Source organism: Cebus imitator, unplaced genomic scaffold, assembly GCF_001604975.1.
Source record: "Cebus imitator isolate Cc_AM_T3 unplaced genomic scaffold, Cebus_imitator-1.0 Scaffold29, whole genome shotgun sequence".
NCBI classification, from domain to species: domain Eukaryota; kingdom Metazoa; phylum Chordata; class Mammalia; order Primates; family Cebidae; genus Cebus; species Cebus imitator.
In genome coordinates this window covers 5,600,990-5,616,725 of record NW_016107344.1, presented here as the reverse complement: position 1 = coordinate 5,616,725, position 15,736 = coordinate 5,600,990, and the positions used below count along the sequence as shown (strand labels likewise).

General features: G+C 35.2%; 1 protein-coding gene and 1 non-coding gene across 2 annotated transcripts in view; both read left to right on the top strand.

The window, feature by feature from the left end:
* The window catches only part of KLHL1 (kelch like family member 1), a 422,085-nt gene that overhangs the window by 36,859 nt on the left and 369,490 nt on the right, over positions 1 to 15,736 (top strand). The gene's annotated exons all lie outside the window — the stretch shown is intronic.
* LOC119470396 lies at positions 12,877 to 12,983 on the top strand. Its single transcript, XR_005199288.1, has one exon. It is a non-coding gene; the product is annotated as a U6 spliceosomal RNA (small nuclear RNA).

Here is a 15,736-nt window from a genome sequence, read left to right as displayed (position 1 = left end):
TTGTCACCCAGGTTGGAGTGCAGTGGCACAATCTTGGCTCAGTGCAACCTCCGTCTCCCAGGCTCAAGAGATTCTCCCTCCTCAGCATCTTGAGTAGCTGGGATTACAGGTGCCCATCAGTGCCGGGCTAATTTTTGTATTTTTGGTAGAGATGGAGTTTCACCATGTTGGCCAGGCTGGTCTTGAACTCTTGACCTCAGGTGATCCAAGCACCTTGGCCTCCCAAAGTGCTGGGATTACAGGTATAAGCCAATGTGCTCAGCCAGGTCTACTTTTCTTTTGAAATTTTTTCTTTAACTCTTCATTCTGGGGCTGAGATTAGTGCTTCAGAACATCTTTCTCAGAACATAGTTTCAACCTGCCCTTTTCCTGGCTCCCTGACAGGCTATGTTGTTGTTTCTACCCTCTACCTCTCTTCTCAACAGAGACTTCTGTTTCTCAATATGTGGAGACTCCACTGTATGTACATTTCCATTAGATAAGATAGGCATAGTAATATGACATCCTACCTGTACTTACTTGTATTTGTATTAGTAGAAATAATTATGTAAAATGTATAATCTTAAAACATAGGTAGCGAGAGGTAAGGCAAGTTTTACTTAGCAATATAAAATGTTTGTCACCATATACATGGAAAGACAGACTCACATATCCTCTCTGGTGTTTTTTGTTTGTTTATTTTGTGTTTATTGAGACATTCTCACTCTGTCGCCCGGACTGGAGTGCAGTGGTGCAATCTTGGCTCACTGCAACCTCAGCCTCCCAGGTTCAAGCGCTTCTCTTGCCGCAGCCTCCTGAGGAGCTGGGATTACAGGCGCTTGCCACCACGCCCAGCTAACTTTTACATTTTTAGTAGAGACGGGGTTTTATATATTTTAGTAGAGACAGAGTTTAGGAGTTTGGCCAGGTTGATCTCAAACTCCAGACCTCAGGTGATCCACCAGGTTTGGCCTCCCAAAGTGCTAGGATTACAAGTGTGAGCCACTGTGCCCAGGCCATTCAGTGTTTTTGAAATATTGATTTAGAATTTTAGCGTGTCTAAATATTGAAAATAGCAAATGGGAATATAAAAGAATTAAAAAATTAAAATAAGCACTGTCTTATTCCATGACAATCTTTGTTCATTTTTCTTTGACTTCCATGTTTCCTTTCCAAGGTAGATTAAATCTCAAAAGTATGCTTAAATTTGGCTCTGTTAAAGACCATCTGGAAGGTTCATATAGTATATCGGCTCTTGTAATTATGAAATATTTTTTTAAATGCAATAAAAGTGATGTTCAACTTCAGTCACTTCAGTATCTATAAACTAACTGTATAATAATAGTTCTTTTCCTCACTTCCTGGTGTCTGTCTGTCTGTTTCTCTCTCTCTCCCCCCCTTCCCCCCCTCTCTCCCCCCGCCCCCTCTCTCTTTCCCTCTCTCACTCTTTCTCTCTCTCTTTATTTAGCTTTTCCGTATGTATTGCTGTCTTTTTCAGGAGATACACATACATACTCACACTCAAATATACATGTAGATACATATATCCATACACACTCCATACTTGTTTTTATACACCATATTTATGGTCACATATGGACATATGATTTTAGCATCTTCATTTACCCATATTCGTATAATCATTGGATGGTATGATTTTGATTTACCACAAACTCAATCAGTTAACTGAATTGAACTCTCCTACATTTTATTTCCAATAAATACTTGGAGATTTGCTTCAAAATTCCGTGTGTTTTAGATCTTGTTTTCTTTTAAAAATATTACATTCCTTATAAGAAAACAGAATCTGTGAACAAAAATATTTTTGGTATTCTTTAGAATTTTACTTATGATTTGAAGTGGCTATAGAAAATAAGAAAAAGACTGGAAAATATCACTTGGAATGGCAATCATAAAGCAGAAATATATTTCTAGCTTTCATTTTTACTTTGTGCTTGCAGACAATTATTAAACTCAAAGAATCAGAATAAGAGGGAAAGGTTTAATGATCTGTTAATGTATATCCGCTCTGCTGGGTATAATTATAAAGTACTTAGTATATAATAGGCACAGTTCTAAGATTTGGTATACATTATTTCCTTAAATTCTCAACAGATTAATTTATCATGTGTATAATTTTGAGTATCTTTCTCATGATTGGAAATGAATGAGTATGAAGTGCTTTACAATGTTGTACTAGTACTTTAAATTTTTGCATTAAAATCTACTTTGATGTTAACTGCAGTTTTTTCTTTTATTAACTACTTTTCATAAAACATATATTGTTAGCTACTTTATCATTTTGTGTTTGAGTGATTATCTTCTAGAGTTTACAGAAAGGGGTTTTTAAAATTTTATGATTATTTTGTGACGGGTAGTCACATCCTGTGTTTATTTTATTTATTATGTTTGATAAATATATTAATTGAAAAATCAAAATTGTATACATGTATGGGATATCATGACGTGTTTCAATGTATGTATACAATGTAGAATAAAATGATTTCTTTTTAATACAGACAAATTCTGTTAGTGCAATAAACATATTTATTGTAAATATTAATTCATAGACAATTGTCTATTAAAAATATATTTATCAAATTTTCATGCTTCATTTAGGCAACTATTTTCTTTGAATAAAGCTTTTTACTTTTTCTTCATATAATTTAGATAGCATATACCCTATTTAAATCTCTTCGTAGTTATCTTCACAATATTAAGATTTGCACAGTTAATTTACAAGTATAAAATTAATAAGTATCTCACTAGTCTAAAATTAATAAGCATCTCACTCTCCTTCAGAATTAAACAAAGGCAGGTGCATTGACCTATGTTTGCAGTCCTGGCTACTCAGCAAAGGTGGGAGGATTGCTTGAGACCAGGAGTTAGTTCAGGCTGGGCAACATAGCAAGACTTTGTCTCTAAAAATGAAAGAAATAAGAGCGTGCATTTGACTTTGGTAGTGTTTTCCTCTCGTACTTGATAATACTGTTGATTATTTTACTGCTATATCATTATTATGCCTTTCAAATTAGTAGTGATGACAATTTGTAATTTTGATGAACATTTATTTAGATTCATTTCTGTGCTTAACAGTTTAAATGCTCACCATTACTTCTTTCATATTAGAGCTTAACTCTAGAATATTTTTTTAACTTCTTATGTTCACCTTTTAGAAGTTCCTTTAGTAAGGATTCTATTGTTATAAACCAAATTCATTTTTATTTTTCTTGACACTGCTTAATATCTTTTATATTTTAAAAGAGTTTTTCAACCATGGACCCCTCCTCCCCTCCCTATTAGTTCCTAGTGTCTATTGTTATCATATTTCTGTCCACATGTGCTCCATGTTTAGCTCCCACTTATGAGTGAGAACACACAGTATTTGGTTTTCTGTTTCTGTGTTAATCTGCTTAGGTTAATGGCTTCCAGCTGTATCCATGCTGTGGCAGAGAATGTGATTCCACTCTTTCTTTTTTATAGCTGCATAGTGTGCCATGGGGTATATGTACCACATTTTTTTCTATTCAATCCACTGTTGGTGGGCACCTGGGTTGATTCTGTTTCTTTGGTACCCCAAACATCAGCATCACACAATATACCCAGGTAACAAACCTGTACCTGTACCCCCTGTATCTAAAAGTTAGAATTATTTGTAAAAAAAAACTGGCTATAAAATGTCATTGGGAATGGTTTTCTCTCAACATACTGTTTTGGCTTCAGCTAAAATATGAAAATTATGAAAAATTTTGGAGTATGTCTTAGTTCTACTTCCCCCTTTGAAAGAACCTAATTTTGGTCTCTGTCTCTGGCCTGGACCTTAAACCCCAAGTCCACATCCACCTAGAGGAACACCTACTATGGTTCTTTTGTGTGTGTGTGTATGTGTGTTGGTGGGAGGGGGCTCCTGGTTAAACTCTAGAGTGTGTTAGTCCATTCTTGCACTGCTATAAAGAAATACTTGAAACTGTATAATTTATAAACAAAAGAGGTTGAATTGGCTCACAGTTCTGCAGGCTGTACAGGAGGCATAGCAGAGGTGTTCTCAGGAAACTTACAATCATGGTGGAAGGCAAAGGGGAAGCCAGCCAGCACATCCTCCATGGCTGGAGCAGGAGGAAGAGGGAGCAAAGGGGAAGGTGCTACACCCTTTAAACAACTCGGTCTCCTAAGAACTCACTCAGTATCACCAAGATCCAGTCACCTCCCACCAGCCTCCTCTTCCAACATTGTGGATTACAATTCGACATGAGATTTGGGTGAGGACACAAATCCAAACAATATCAGTGACCAACTCTACTAGTTTTCCACCCCTACATAACAGATTGCAACAAGCCCATAAGTTCAAAACAACACACATTTTTTAATCAAACAATTCTCTTGATTGGAAGTCTAGATATCGCTTAACTAGGTCTTAAGTTTCACTAGGCCACGATCCAGGTATTTGTTGCACACCACCATTCTATAAGAAACTTGACAATGGAAAATTCTGTTTCAAACTGTGTTGTGATCACTGAAACAATTTATCTTAATAGATAGTGTCTCTCTCCATTGCTAGCTTAGAACAAATGAGCTTCCACGTTGTAAAAAGACCAACAATGAGATCTCCGTGGCATGGATCTGTTGATCTCCAAGAATTGAGAGTAGCCTCTGGCTGACAACCAACAGGAAAATGAGGATCTCGGTCTGGCAGCAGCAAGGAAATGAAATGAATTTCGTCAACCAAAATTCATATAATAAGTTAGCAAGTATATTCTTCTCCAGTTGATCCTATAGATGAAAAGGCAGCCCACCCAACATCTTGATTGCAGCCTTGTGAATCCCTAAGTAGTGGACTCACAGTTAAGACATGTCCAGACTTTTGACTGATAGAAACTGAGACATTACAAATATGTGCATGGTTTTAAGTTGTTAAATTTGTAGTAATGCACTATACAAGAGTAGAAGGTTAATAAGCCAATGACTCCTGTTACCAAGAGCTGAAGCAGTTCCCAAGACGTGGGACTTTCAGTTTTAACTTTTGGACAGTCTTGAACAAACTGGGACCAATTGGTTATCTTAAAATCCTCCTACCTCCTTGTTGGATCAAATGTGTGTTTTAAAGGATATAGCATAATTTCCCCAAAAAAATTTCTAGGAATTTTACACAAAGAGTTACTTTTTTATGATACACACTTGGCAATGTCTTTTGGAAAGAGAATCCCTGAATTGAGCTGCATTTAAAAGAATATGAGTTGCTATATTCCAAATGATAATACTATGACCAGAGAATCATCTTTTAAAATGGTAGAAGAGCCAGGCATAGTGGCTCACATCTATAATCCCATCACTTTGGGAGGCTGAGGCAGATGGATTACTTGAGGTCAGGAGGTTCAGATGAACAGCCTGAAGAACATGGCAAAACCCCGTTTCTATGAAAAATGTCAAAAATTAGCCAGGTGTGGTGTTGTGCACCTCCCAAGTAGTCTAGCTACTTGGGAGGCTGAGGCAGGAGAATCACTTGAATCCAGGAGGCAGAGGTTGCACTGAGCTGAGATTGTGCCACTGCACTCCAGCCTGGGCAAGAAAGCAAGATTCCATCTCAAAAATAATAAAATAAAATAAAATGATAGAACAATAAACAACTAAATCCAAGCATGATTGTAGCTGGCCAATATATTATTTTGTCAGCATATTTATAAAATTCATATGAGCCTTGTGAAAACAGAACATCCAGCAAAGAGGAAATATAGCCTCTAGGTTTATCTGGTGGATACAGAAAGATGACTTGTTTAAAAAATGATTTAATTTTAAAGAGTGTTCCTCTAATTATCATACCTTTTACTACATTTATCATTTCATTTTGGGAAGTATAAATGATCCCGTGGTCACTTTATGGCTGCACTCTCTGAGCCCTTGCCAAGTGTTGACAGGTGTCTTTAAAAGGAGCCAAGCCACGTTGGCATGCTCCTCAAATTCATTCCCTGGTCCAATCAGATAGCACTCAGACTAGCAGACACACACAGACAGACTGAGATTCATGCCAACACGTATCCTTTCCGACTCTGCCAGATTCTTACACCAGGATTCTACTTGTCTAATGAACAGTATGCTGTATGGCTTGAAGTAACTGCTACAAGAAAATATACCTTGGTACCTATCCACAAATCCCTTCTTTTACCTACTGAGCCAGAGATTGAATCAAGAACTGTGGGATTCACCATCATGTCCTGGTATGAACCTGCATTGGTGATCAGCAATGGAACCATTCTAAAAATGATTTACTTCTTAAAAACTCTGCACTTCTAAAAAGTGAAATAACTTAAAATAATCATATGTGGTATGGATTAAGAGCTCAGTATGCTGAGTTCAAATCCAAACTCTAACAACTCGAAGTATATATCCATGAACATATTAATTAACCTCACTAATGCTTTTTACCTTATTCATAAAATGAAAAGAATAATATTACCTAGTTCACTGGGTTGTTTTAAAGACTAAATAAATTAATATTCTAAAAGCACTGATAACAGCAACCAGAATATTATAATCATAATAATAACCACAATTATCGCTATTCTGTCATTGAAAATGTTGAAAACACAGGTCTATAAGTAGTCTCAAAAACGTTAGTCTGTTCTTATAAACTGATGAAAAGAAAAGGCATTGCCCCTATTTTCGGTTAGATGGAATATTATCAAGATAAGTAATTTTTGAGACGTTATAAAATGGAAAATGAAATAGGTGTCATGAATAGATTCAGTGAGTTGTATATCTTGGTACTTAACTAGGTACTTACCATAGCATGCATACCATAGATTACAAACTTCAGCATACAGGAGAATTACCTGGGGAACTTTGAACTATAACAATTGTTACTTGCCATGCAGGGAGATTCTTATTCAGTGAATCTGGGATGAGTTTGAGAAATAGGGATTATTAAGAAGCTTCTTAAGTGATCCTTAGGGTCAACCAGGTATAACTATCATGGCTCTGGAAAAAAAATGACTAAAGATATCAAACCTACCTTAGTCCAGGTCTACACAACATGCCAGGAAGCCTTAGATAGTCTGTATTAACTGCAGTTAAGTATGACTTGGTTGGTAATTGTCTAGTTTGCATTTCTGTCAAATAATCTGAAGCATTCTGTTTTTCTTTACTTGCTTGAATGTCTTAAAGCTATTCCATTCCTCTGCCAGCCATCAAACTGCCCAGCTCATCAAATGGAAGACTGAGAGTTTGATGGTAATGAGAAAACCAGTGTCCATGCCTTGAGATAGATCATGTTAGAGGGCTGGTTGTTTAAATTGGTTCATTTCAACATATTCTGTTCATGCTTTTGTTAAATATTTAATGAATTGCATTGTTACTTTGTATACTTATCTATTTATTCTAATTTTGGTGAAATAATTCCAGTGGAAATATATTTATAATTTCTAAAACCACATTTGTGCCACTGGACTGAATAGTGTGATGGCACTAAAATAGCTGTGGAGCAGGCAGTGGTGGCAAAGATCAGCTGGACCTACATTCTCCTTTTATAGATGAGAAGGCAAAGAGGCTGAGACTCTCAAATGTTAATTGACCTTTACAAGGTCTCAGATCTCATTAGTGGCTTTTCAAATTCTAGAAAACTGTTTGTCTGACTGCCAAGCCAATACCCTTCACTAAGCTCTGTGGCCTTCAAATAACTCCGAGTTCACATTTTTTGTTGCATTTTTTATTAATATTTAAAGAGAAAATTTGGAAGTTATACAAATGAAAGTTTTCTATGATTAAATTTCTCATTAAAAACCTAATAGGGTATTTAAATAAGTCTTTGAACATCATTAATTTTGTCATTCAAAATCCCTTATTTTTGTGGATGAGAATTCTATTTAATACGACCTTTTTAATATTAACATATTGAATTTACTTTTCTGACTGTGACTGTTGTAATAAGAAGATGGTTGGCTGGTACTTATGTGGTCTAAGATTCTCTATTATACATATATCTATAAATCTATATCTATATCTGTCTATCTATATATATTTTTTTTGCCCAGATTGAGTTAATTTCCTTCATTAGAGCATGTTAGAGAGACATGAGGAGCTAAGCTTTGTGAGCTCTGTAAATCCTTCCTTTCTCAGCTAACGCCAGGTAATATACATGCAGGAAAAAAAAGACCATCTAGAAGGGCACCTGTGGAGAACAGGTTAATAGAATATTTTCCAGTACAGGATTTTTAAAAGAATAATAAATATGGACTGAATTATACTTGACCTTTTATTTAATGAGAAGAAAGACTTTCAAAAGAACATGAAACCTAACAAGGTAAATATCACAGAAAGGGCACAGAACATAGCCAGAGGTTTTAGATGATTTTGATTTTACTGGATAAGGTATTTTTTCTTAATTTTTTGTGTGTATATGATCCTTAATGTTCAGCTTAGTGTCAATTTTGAAATTAATACACTTTTTAAAGCAGTTATATTTTTACAGAAAATTTAAGAAGAAACTACAGAGGGTTCTCATGTACTCTCTCCCATTATCCTCCAATTTCCCCTATTATTAACACATCATTTTGATGTGGAATTCTTATTACAGTTGATGAAATCATATTAATACATTATTATTATTAACCAATATCTATGGACTACATCAGGGTTTGCACTTTGAGATATACAGTTTTATGGATTTTTACAAATGCATAATTTCATGTACCATCTTTAGTAGCATACATAATAATTTCACTGCCTCCCAAATCCTGTGCCATAAATATTCATTATTCCCATTATACTCGTCAACAACTGCTTTTTCTTAAATCTCTGTAGTTTTTCCTTTTCCAGAATGGCCTATAGTGACAGTCATAGAATATGTAGTTCTTTGTGGACCAGCTTATTTATTTAGCAATGTACATTTAAGGTTCTTCCACATATTTTTGAGACTTAAGCTCATATCTTTTTACTGTTGAATGATAGTTTTTGTGTGTGTATACCACTGCTTTTGTACCCATTTCACCATTGAAGAACATCTTGGTTGCTTACAATTTTAAGAAATTGTCAATAAACCTGTTATAAACATTCATGTACAAAAATTTGCATGAACCCCTGGTTTCAACTCATTTGATTACCTAGAAGCTCAATTACAGTTTCATCTGGGAGAATCATGTCATGCTTTATAAATAACTTCCAACAGACTTCCAAAGTGGCTTTACCATTTTGTATTTCCACCAACTATGAATGAGAGTTCCTGTTTCTCCACATCATTACCAGAATTTGGTTTTGTAAGTTTAGCATCTTGGCAATTCTAATAGATATATAGTGGTATATTGTTGTAATATTTATTTGCAATTCCCTAATAATATATAATATTGAATTTCTTCCTATGCATATACCCTGTTTGCTGATGTCTGTTCAAATCTTTTGCTAACTTTTTAACTGTTTCTTTTTTCATTGTTGTGTTTTGGAGTTCATTGTGTGTTTTAGATACAATTCCTTTATCAGATACATATTTTACATAAGTTTTCTCCTGGTTTGTGGATTTACATTCTGTTGAATCTTTTACAGAGGAAAAGTTTTAATTTTAATAAAGTCCAGCTTACAAAGTTGGTCTTTTTGTTTGTTTCTTTCATGGATTGGGCTTTTGGTGTTGTGTCTAAAAACTCATTGTCACATTATCAAACCTGAGGTCACATAGATTTTCTCCTATATTATTTGCTAGTGTTTTACAGTTTTTCATTGTACATTTATGTCTATGTCCCTTTGGTAGAAACTGTAAAGTCATTATCTTGATTTTATTTTATCTGCATATGGCAATCCAGTTGATCTAACACCATTAAAAAAAGAAAAAGAAAAAAGAGATTATTCTTTATTCAGTGGCATGCATTGTGGCATTGTGAAAGATCAGTTTACTATTATTTGTGTGGGTCTGTTTCTGGCTGCTTTTTTCCGTTGATTCATATGTTTATTATTTCACAACTACTACACTCTCTTGATTACAATAGATTTTAGTAAGTCTGGAAATTGGGTAGTTTTAATCCTCTGACTTTACTTTTTTCTTATCTATTGCATTGAATCTTCTGAGTATTTTGCAGTTCCATATAAACTTTAGAATCAATTTGTCATTTTCCACAAAACAATATGCTTGATTTATGATCAGAATCTCATTTAATTTACAGATCAAGTTTGGGAGAACTCACATTTTAACATTACTTGAACCTTCCTTACATGAATATAGAATTTCTCTCTTTATTTAGAGCCTCGATATTTGTACTCAGAGTTTTATAGTTTTTCTCATATAGATCTCATATACATGTTTTTAGATTTTCACCTAAATATTTCATTTTTTGTTAACGAAAACAGTGTTGTGTTTTAAATTTAAAATTCCAATTGTTCATTGCTGGTATATAGGAAAGCAATTGACTTTTTTTAATTATTGTACTTTAAGTTCTGGAGTACGTGTGCAGAAAATGCAGGTTTGTTACATAGGTATAAATCTGCCAGGATGGTTGGCTGCATCCATCACCCAGTCATCTATATTAGGTATTTCTCCTAATGCTATCCCTCCCCTAGCCTCTCACCTTCTGATAGTCCCCAGTACGTAATGTTCCCTTCCCTCTGTCCATTTGCTCTCATTGTTCAATTCCCACTTGTGAGTCAGAACATTCGGTATTTGGTTTTCTGTTCTTGTGTTCCTTTGCTGAGAATCATGGTTTGCATCTTCATGCCCCTGCAAAGGACATGATCTCATCCTTTTATATGGCTGCGTAGTATTCCACTGTATATATGTGCCACATTTTCTTTATCCAGTATATCATTTGGGTTGGTTTCCAGTCTTTGCTATTGTGAACAGCGCTACAATAAACATACATGTGCATGTGTCTTTATACTAGAACAATGTATAATTCTTTGGTTATGTACCCAGTAATGGAATTGCTGGATCAAATGATATTTCTACTTCTAGATCCTTGAGGAATTGCCAGACTGTCTTCCACAATGGTCGAACTAATTTATATTCCCACCAACAGTGTAAATGCATTCCTATTTCTACACATCCTCTCCAGCATCTGTTGTCTCCTGACTTTTTAATGGTCACCATTCTGACTGGCATGAGATAGTATCTCAATGTGGTTTTCATTTGCATTTCTCTGATGACCAGTGATAATGAGCTTTTTCTCATATGTTTGTTGGTTGCATAAATGTCTCCTTTTGAGAAGTATCTGTTCATATCCTTTACCCATTTATTGATGTGGTCATTTGTTTTTTTCCTGTAAATTTGTTTAAGTTCTTTGTAGATTCTGGATATTAGCCCTTTGTCAGATGGGTAGACTGCAAAAATTTTCTCCCATTCCGTACGTTGCCTGTTCACTCTGATGATAGTTTCTTTTGCAGTGCAGAAGCTCTTTACTTTAATTAGATTCCATTTGTCTATTTTGGCTTTTGTTGCCATTGCTTTTGGTGTTTTAGTCATGAAGTCTTTGCCCAGGCCTATGTACTGAATGGTATTTCCTAGGTTTTCTTCTAGAGTTTTTATGGTTTTAGTTCTTACATTTAAATCATTAATCTATCTTAGTTAATTTTTATATAAGGTGTAAGGAAAGGATCCAGCTTCAGCTTTCTGCATATGGCTAGCCAGTTTTCCCAACACCATTTACTAAAAAGGGAATCATTTCCCCATTGCTTGTTTTTATTAAGTTTGTCAAAGATCAGATGGTTGTAGATGTGTGGCATTATTTCTGAGGCCTGTGCTCTGTTCCATTGGTCTATATATCTGTTTTGCTACCAGTAGCATGCTGTTTTGGTTACTGTAGCCTTGTAGTATAGTTTGAAGTCAGGTAACTTAATGCCAGCAGCTTTTTTTTTTTTTTTTTTTCTTAGAATTGTCTTGGCTATGTGGGCTCTTCATTGGTTCCATGTGAAATTTAAGGTGGTTTTTTTCAATTCTGCGAAGAAAGGCAATGATAGCTTGTGGGGGATAGCATTAAATCTATAGATTACTTTAGGCAGTATGGCCATTTTCATGATAGCAATTGACATTATAAAAGTTACATATATTAACTGTTATTTGTTCCAGTTGTTTTGGAGTGAATAACTTTTAACAAAAATTTCTTTTTGTAAAATTTTGTGGGAATTTTCTATATACATACGTATTTTATAGGTGAGCAAAGATAGATTTATTTCTACCTTTTCAATCGTTATAGCTTTTATCTTTTTTTTTCTCTTGTTGTACTAGCTACAACTTCTGGTTTGATGTTGTGTAGGAATGGTGAGAGGGGAGATCCTTGATTTGTTTCTTAGAGAGAAAGCATCTAGTTCCTCACTATTATTCCATTAGTATGATCCTAGGTGTGATTTTTCTAAATAAATGTTATTTATTAAGTTGAAAAATTTTCCATCAATCCTTAGTACTAGCTGAGAGCTTTTATCATAAACAGATGACAGATTTTGTCATGTGCTTTTAGCATCTATTGATATAATCCCCAAATTTTTCTTCTTCAGTTTGTTGATGTGATTGATGTATTCCACAAATTGTTTTCTGAATGTGGAGGCATCTTTGTCTGCCTGGGATAGGTTCTACCTGGCCATAGATGTATAATTATTGTTATACATTTTTATATTCGATTTGCTCATATTTTGTTGCCAATTTTGCACATATCTACAAGAAAGATATTGATATGCAGTTTTCTATTTTTTTTTTTTTTTGGTAACATCATTGTATGGTTTTGGTTTTAGTAGGATACTGACCTCGTGACTTCACAGAATAATTAGAAAATATTTCTTCACTTCTATTTTCTAAAATAAATTGTAGAAAAATGCCATCTTTCTACCTTAAATATTTAGTAGGATTCATCAGTAAAAACATCTTGGCATTCTGTACCTTCCATTTTGGAATGTTACAAGTTTTTTTATTCAATTTATTTAAAGACTAATGAGATTGTGTTCGCTTCGGCAGCACATATACTAAAATTGGAACGATCCAGAGAAGATTAGCATGGCCCATGCGCAAGGATGACACGCAAATTTGTGAAGCATTCCGTATGTTAAAAAAAAAAAAAAAAAAAAAAAAAAAAAAAAAAAAGACTACTGAGATTATTTATTTCTCCTTCTGTGAAGTTTGGTAAAATGTGTCCTTCAAGAAAATGATCTATTTCACATCAGTTACAAAATTTGTGGGCAGAGTTGTTCATAATATTTCTTAGCTATATAGTTAATGTCTATGGGATCAATACTGATGGCCCCTGTTTTATTTCTGATATTAGTAATTTGTGCCTTCTCTGTTTCATCTTAGTTAGTCTGAGTAGGAGTTTATAAAAATTCAAACAACTAGCTTTTGAATTCTTTTGTCTCTTTTTTTGGTTTCAATTAAATTGATGTCTGCTCTGATATTTATTATTCATTTTCTTCTGCCTAATTTATGTTTAATTTTATCAGCTGTTTCTACTTTTGGGGGGCCAAAGAATGGATTATTAATTTTAGGTCTTCATACACATACTTGCAGTTTTGCTCTAGGTACTGCATTCCGTACTTTGAACATATATTGATTGGATGAATTTTTATTTTCATTTAGCTCAAAATATTTTTAAGTTTATCTTAAAATTTCTTATTGATCTGTGTGTTAATTAGATGTCTCCAATATTTTCTCCAATATTAGAAAATCTCCAAATATTTTGAGATTTTCCAGCCATCATTTTTTATTCATTTTTACTTTAATTACATTGTGATCGGAGAGCATACTTTGCATGATGTATGATTTTGTTTTTAATTTGTTGAAGTCAGTTTTATGGTCTGGAATGACATATGTCTTGGTGAGTGTTTCATGTGAGCTTAAGAAATCACGTATTCTGCTGTTGTTTGAAGAAATATTCTACAAATGTCAATTACATACTGTTAATTAGTTCTACCACTTTTTAAACTTACTTTCTGCCTGCTGTATCTGTCCATTACCCATAGAGGTGTGTTGAAGTCTCTAACATAGTGGGTTTATCTTTTTTTCCTTGCAGCTCTATCAGTTTTTGCCTCACATATTTGAAACTTCTGTTAGGTACATACATATTAAGGACAGTTGTAAGTCTTCTTAGAGAGTTTATCCTTTTATCATGTAATGCTGCTCTTTATATCTTCTCATTTTTTATTGCTCTAAAGTCTGCTTTGAATGAAAGTAATATAGTTATTCCAGCCTGGTATATATTTCCCCATTGCTTACTTATAATCTCTATGTGTTATTTTTCTTAAAATGGATTTGTTTAATACTACATATATACGGGTATTAATTTTTCCTAGTCTCAGTGTCTCTGCCTTTTAATTATTGGATTCATATTTAAATTCATATTTAAAATGATTATTAATAATATTTCTATCTAACAAGCTTGTAACTGTATTCCATATATTCCCCTTGTTACTTTTTTGGTCTTTTCTTGTGCCTTCCCTTTATTTTAATTAATATTTTTATATAACTTGATTTTCTCCTCTATTAGTCTATCAATTATGCTTCTTTAAAAAAATTTGTTGCCGAGCTGATCTAATATGGCCAAATAGGAACAGTCCGGAGTGCATTTCCCAGGGAGAGCAGCACAGAGGGAGAGTGCTCACCACATTTCCAAACAAGTTTTCACTGGCCACAGACCAGGAGATTCCCAGACCAAAAAGCGCCATGAGTGTGGCAGTTTCAGCTGATGCCATGTCGGGAGCCAGGTGATCTGGTTCAGAGGATACCACCCCCACAAAACAAGCAATCTAAAAACCTCTGGATTGAGAGTTTCGCAGCAAGTGCAGCTGGACTCAGGACCATCCAGCTCAGGGAGGGGAAGGGCATCCCACACTACCGAGGCAATCTGCCACTATCCAGGCAGTTGACAAAGCAGCAGGCCAGAGCCTGCAGCAGCTCAGTAACACCTCTGCTGGCAGACTGTGACTAGACTACTCTGTGTGGGGCAGGGCATCTATTAAAAAAGGCAGCAGCACAACAGGGACTTATAAATAAAGATGACCTTCCTAGGGCAGAGCACATGGGAGAAGAGGCAGTTATGAGTTCAGCTGCAGCAGACTTAAAGGTACCTGTCCAGCAGCTCTGCATAGAACCATGGAGTTCTCAGCACAGCACTTGAGCTGCTATAAGGGACAGACTATCTCCTCAAGTAGCTCCCTGACCCCCATATACCCAAAGAGACACCTCATAAAGGGGAGCTCAGGCCGACATCTGGCAGGTACCCTTCTGGGATGAGGATAGCAGAGGAAGAAACCTGCAGCAACCCTTGCTGTTCTGCAGCCCCTGCAGGTGATCCCCAGGTGAGCAGGGTCTGGAGTGGACCTCCAGTGGTCCTGCAGCAGAGGATCCTGAATGTTACAAAGAATACTAAGAAGCAGAAAGAAATAGCTTCAACATCAACAAAAAGGACATCCACTTGTGTACCCCATCTGAAAGTCCTCAGCTACAAAGACCACAGGTAGATAAAACCACTTAAATGGGAAGAAACCAGCACAAAAAGAAGGAAAACACCAAAAACCAGAATGCCTCTCCTCCTCCCAGGAATCACAACTCCTCACCAGCTAGGGATGGATGGAGAATGAATCAGATGAATTGACAGAAACAGGCTTTAGAAGGTGGGTAATAACAAACTTCTCAGAGCTAAAAGAACATGTTTTAACCCAATACAAAGAAACCAAGAACCTAGAAAAAAGGTTAGATGAGATGCTAACTAGGATAAACAGCTTAGAGAAGAATATAAACAACTTAATGATGCTGAAAAACACAGCATGAGAACTTTGTGAAGCATACACAGGTTTCAACAGCTGAATC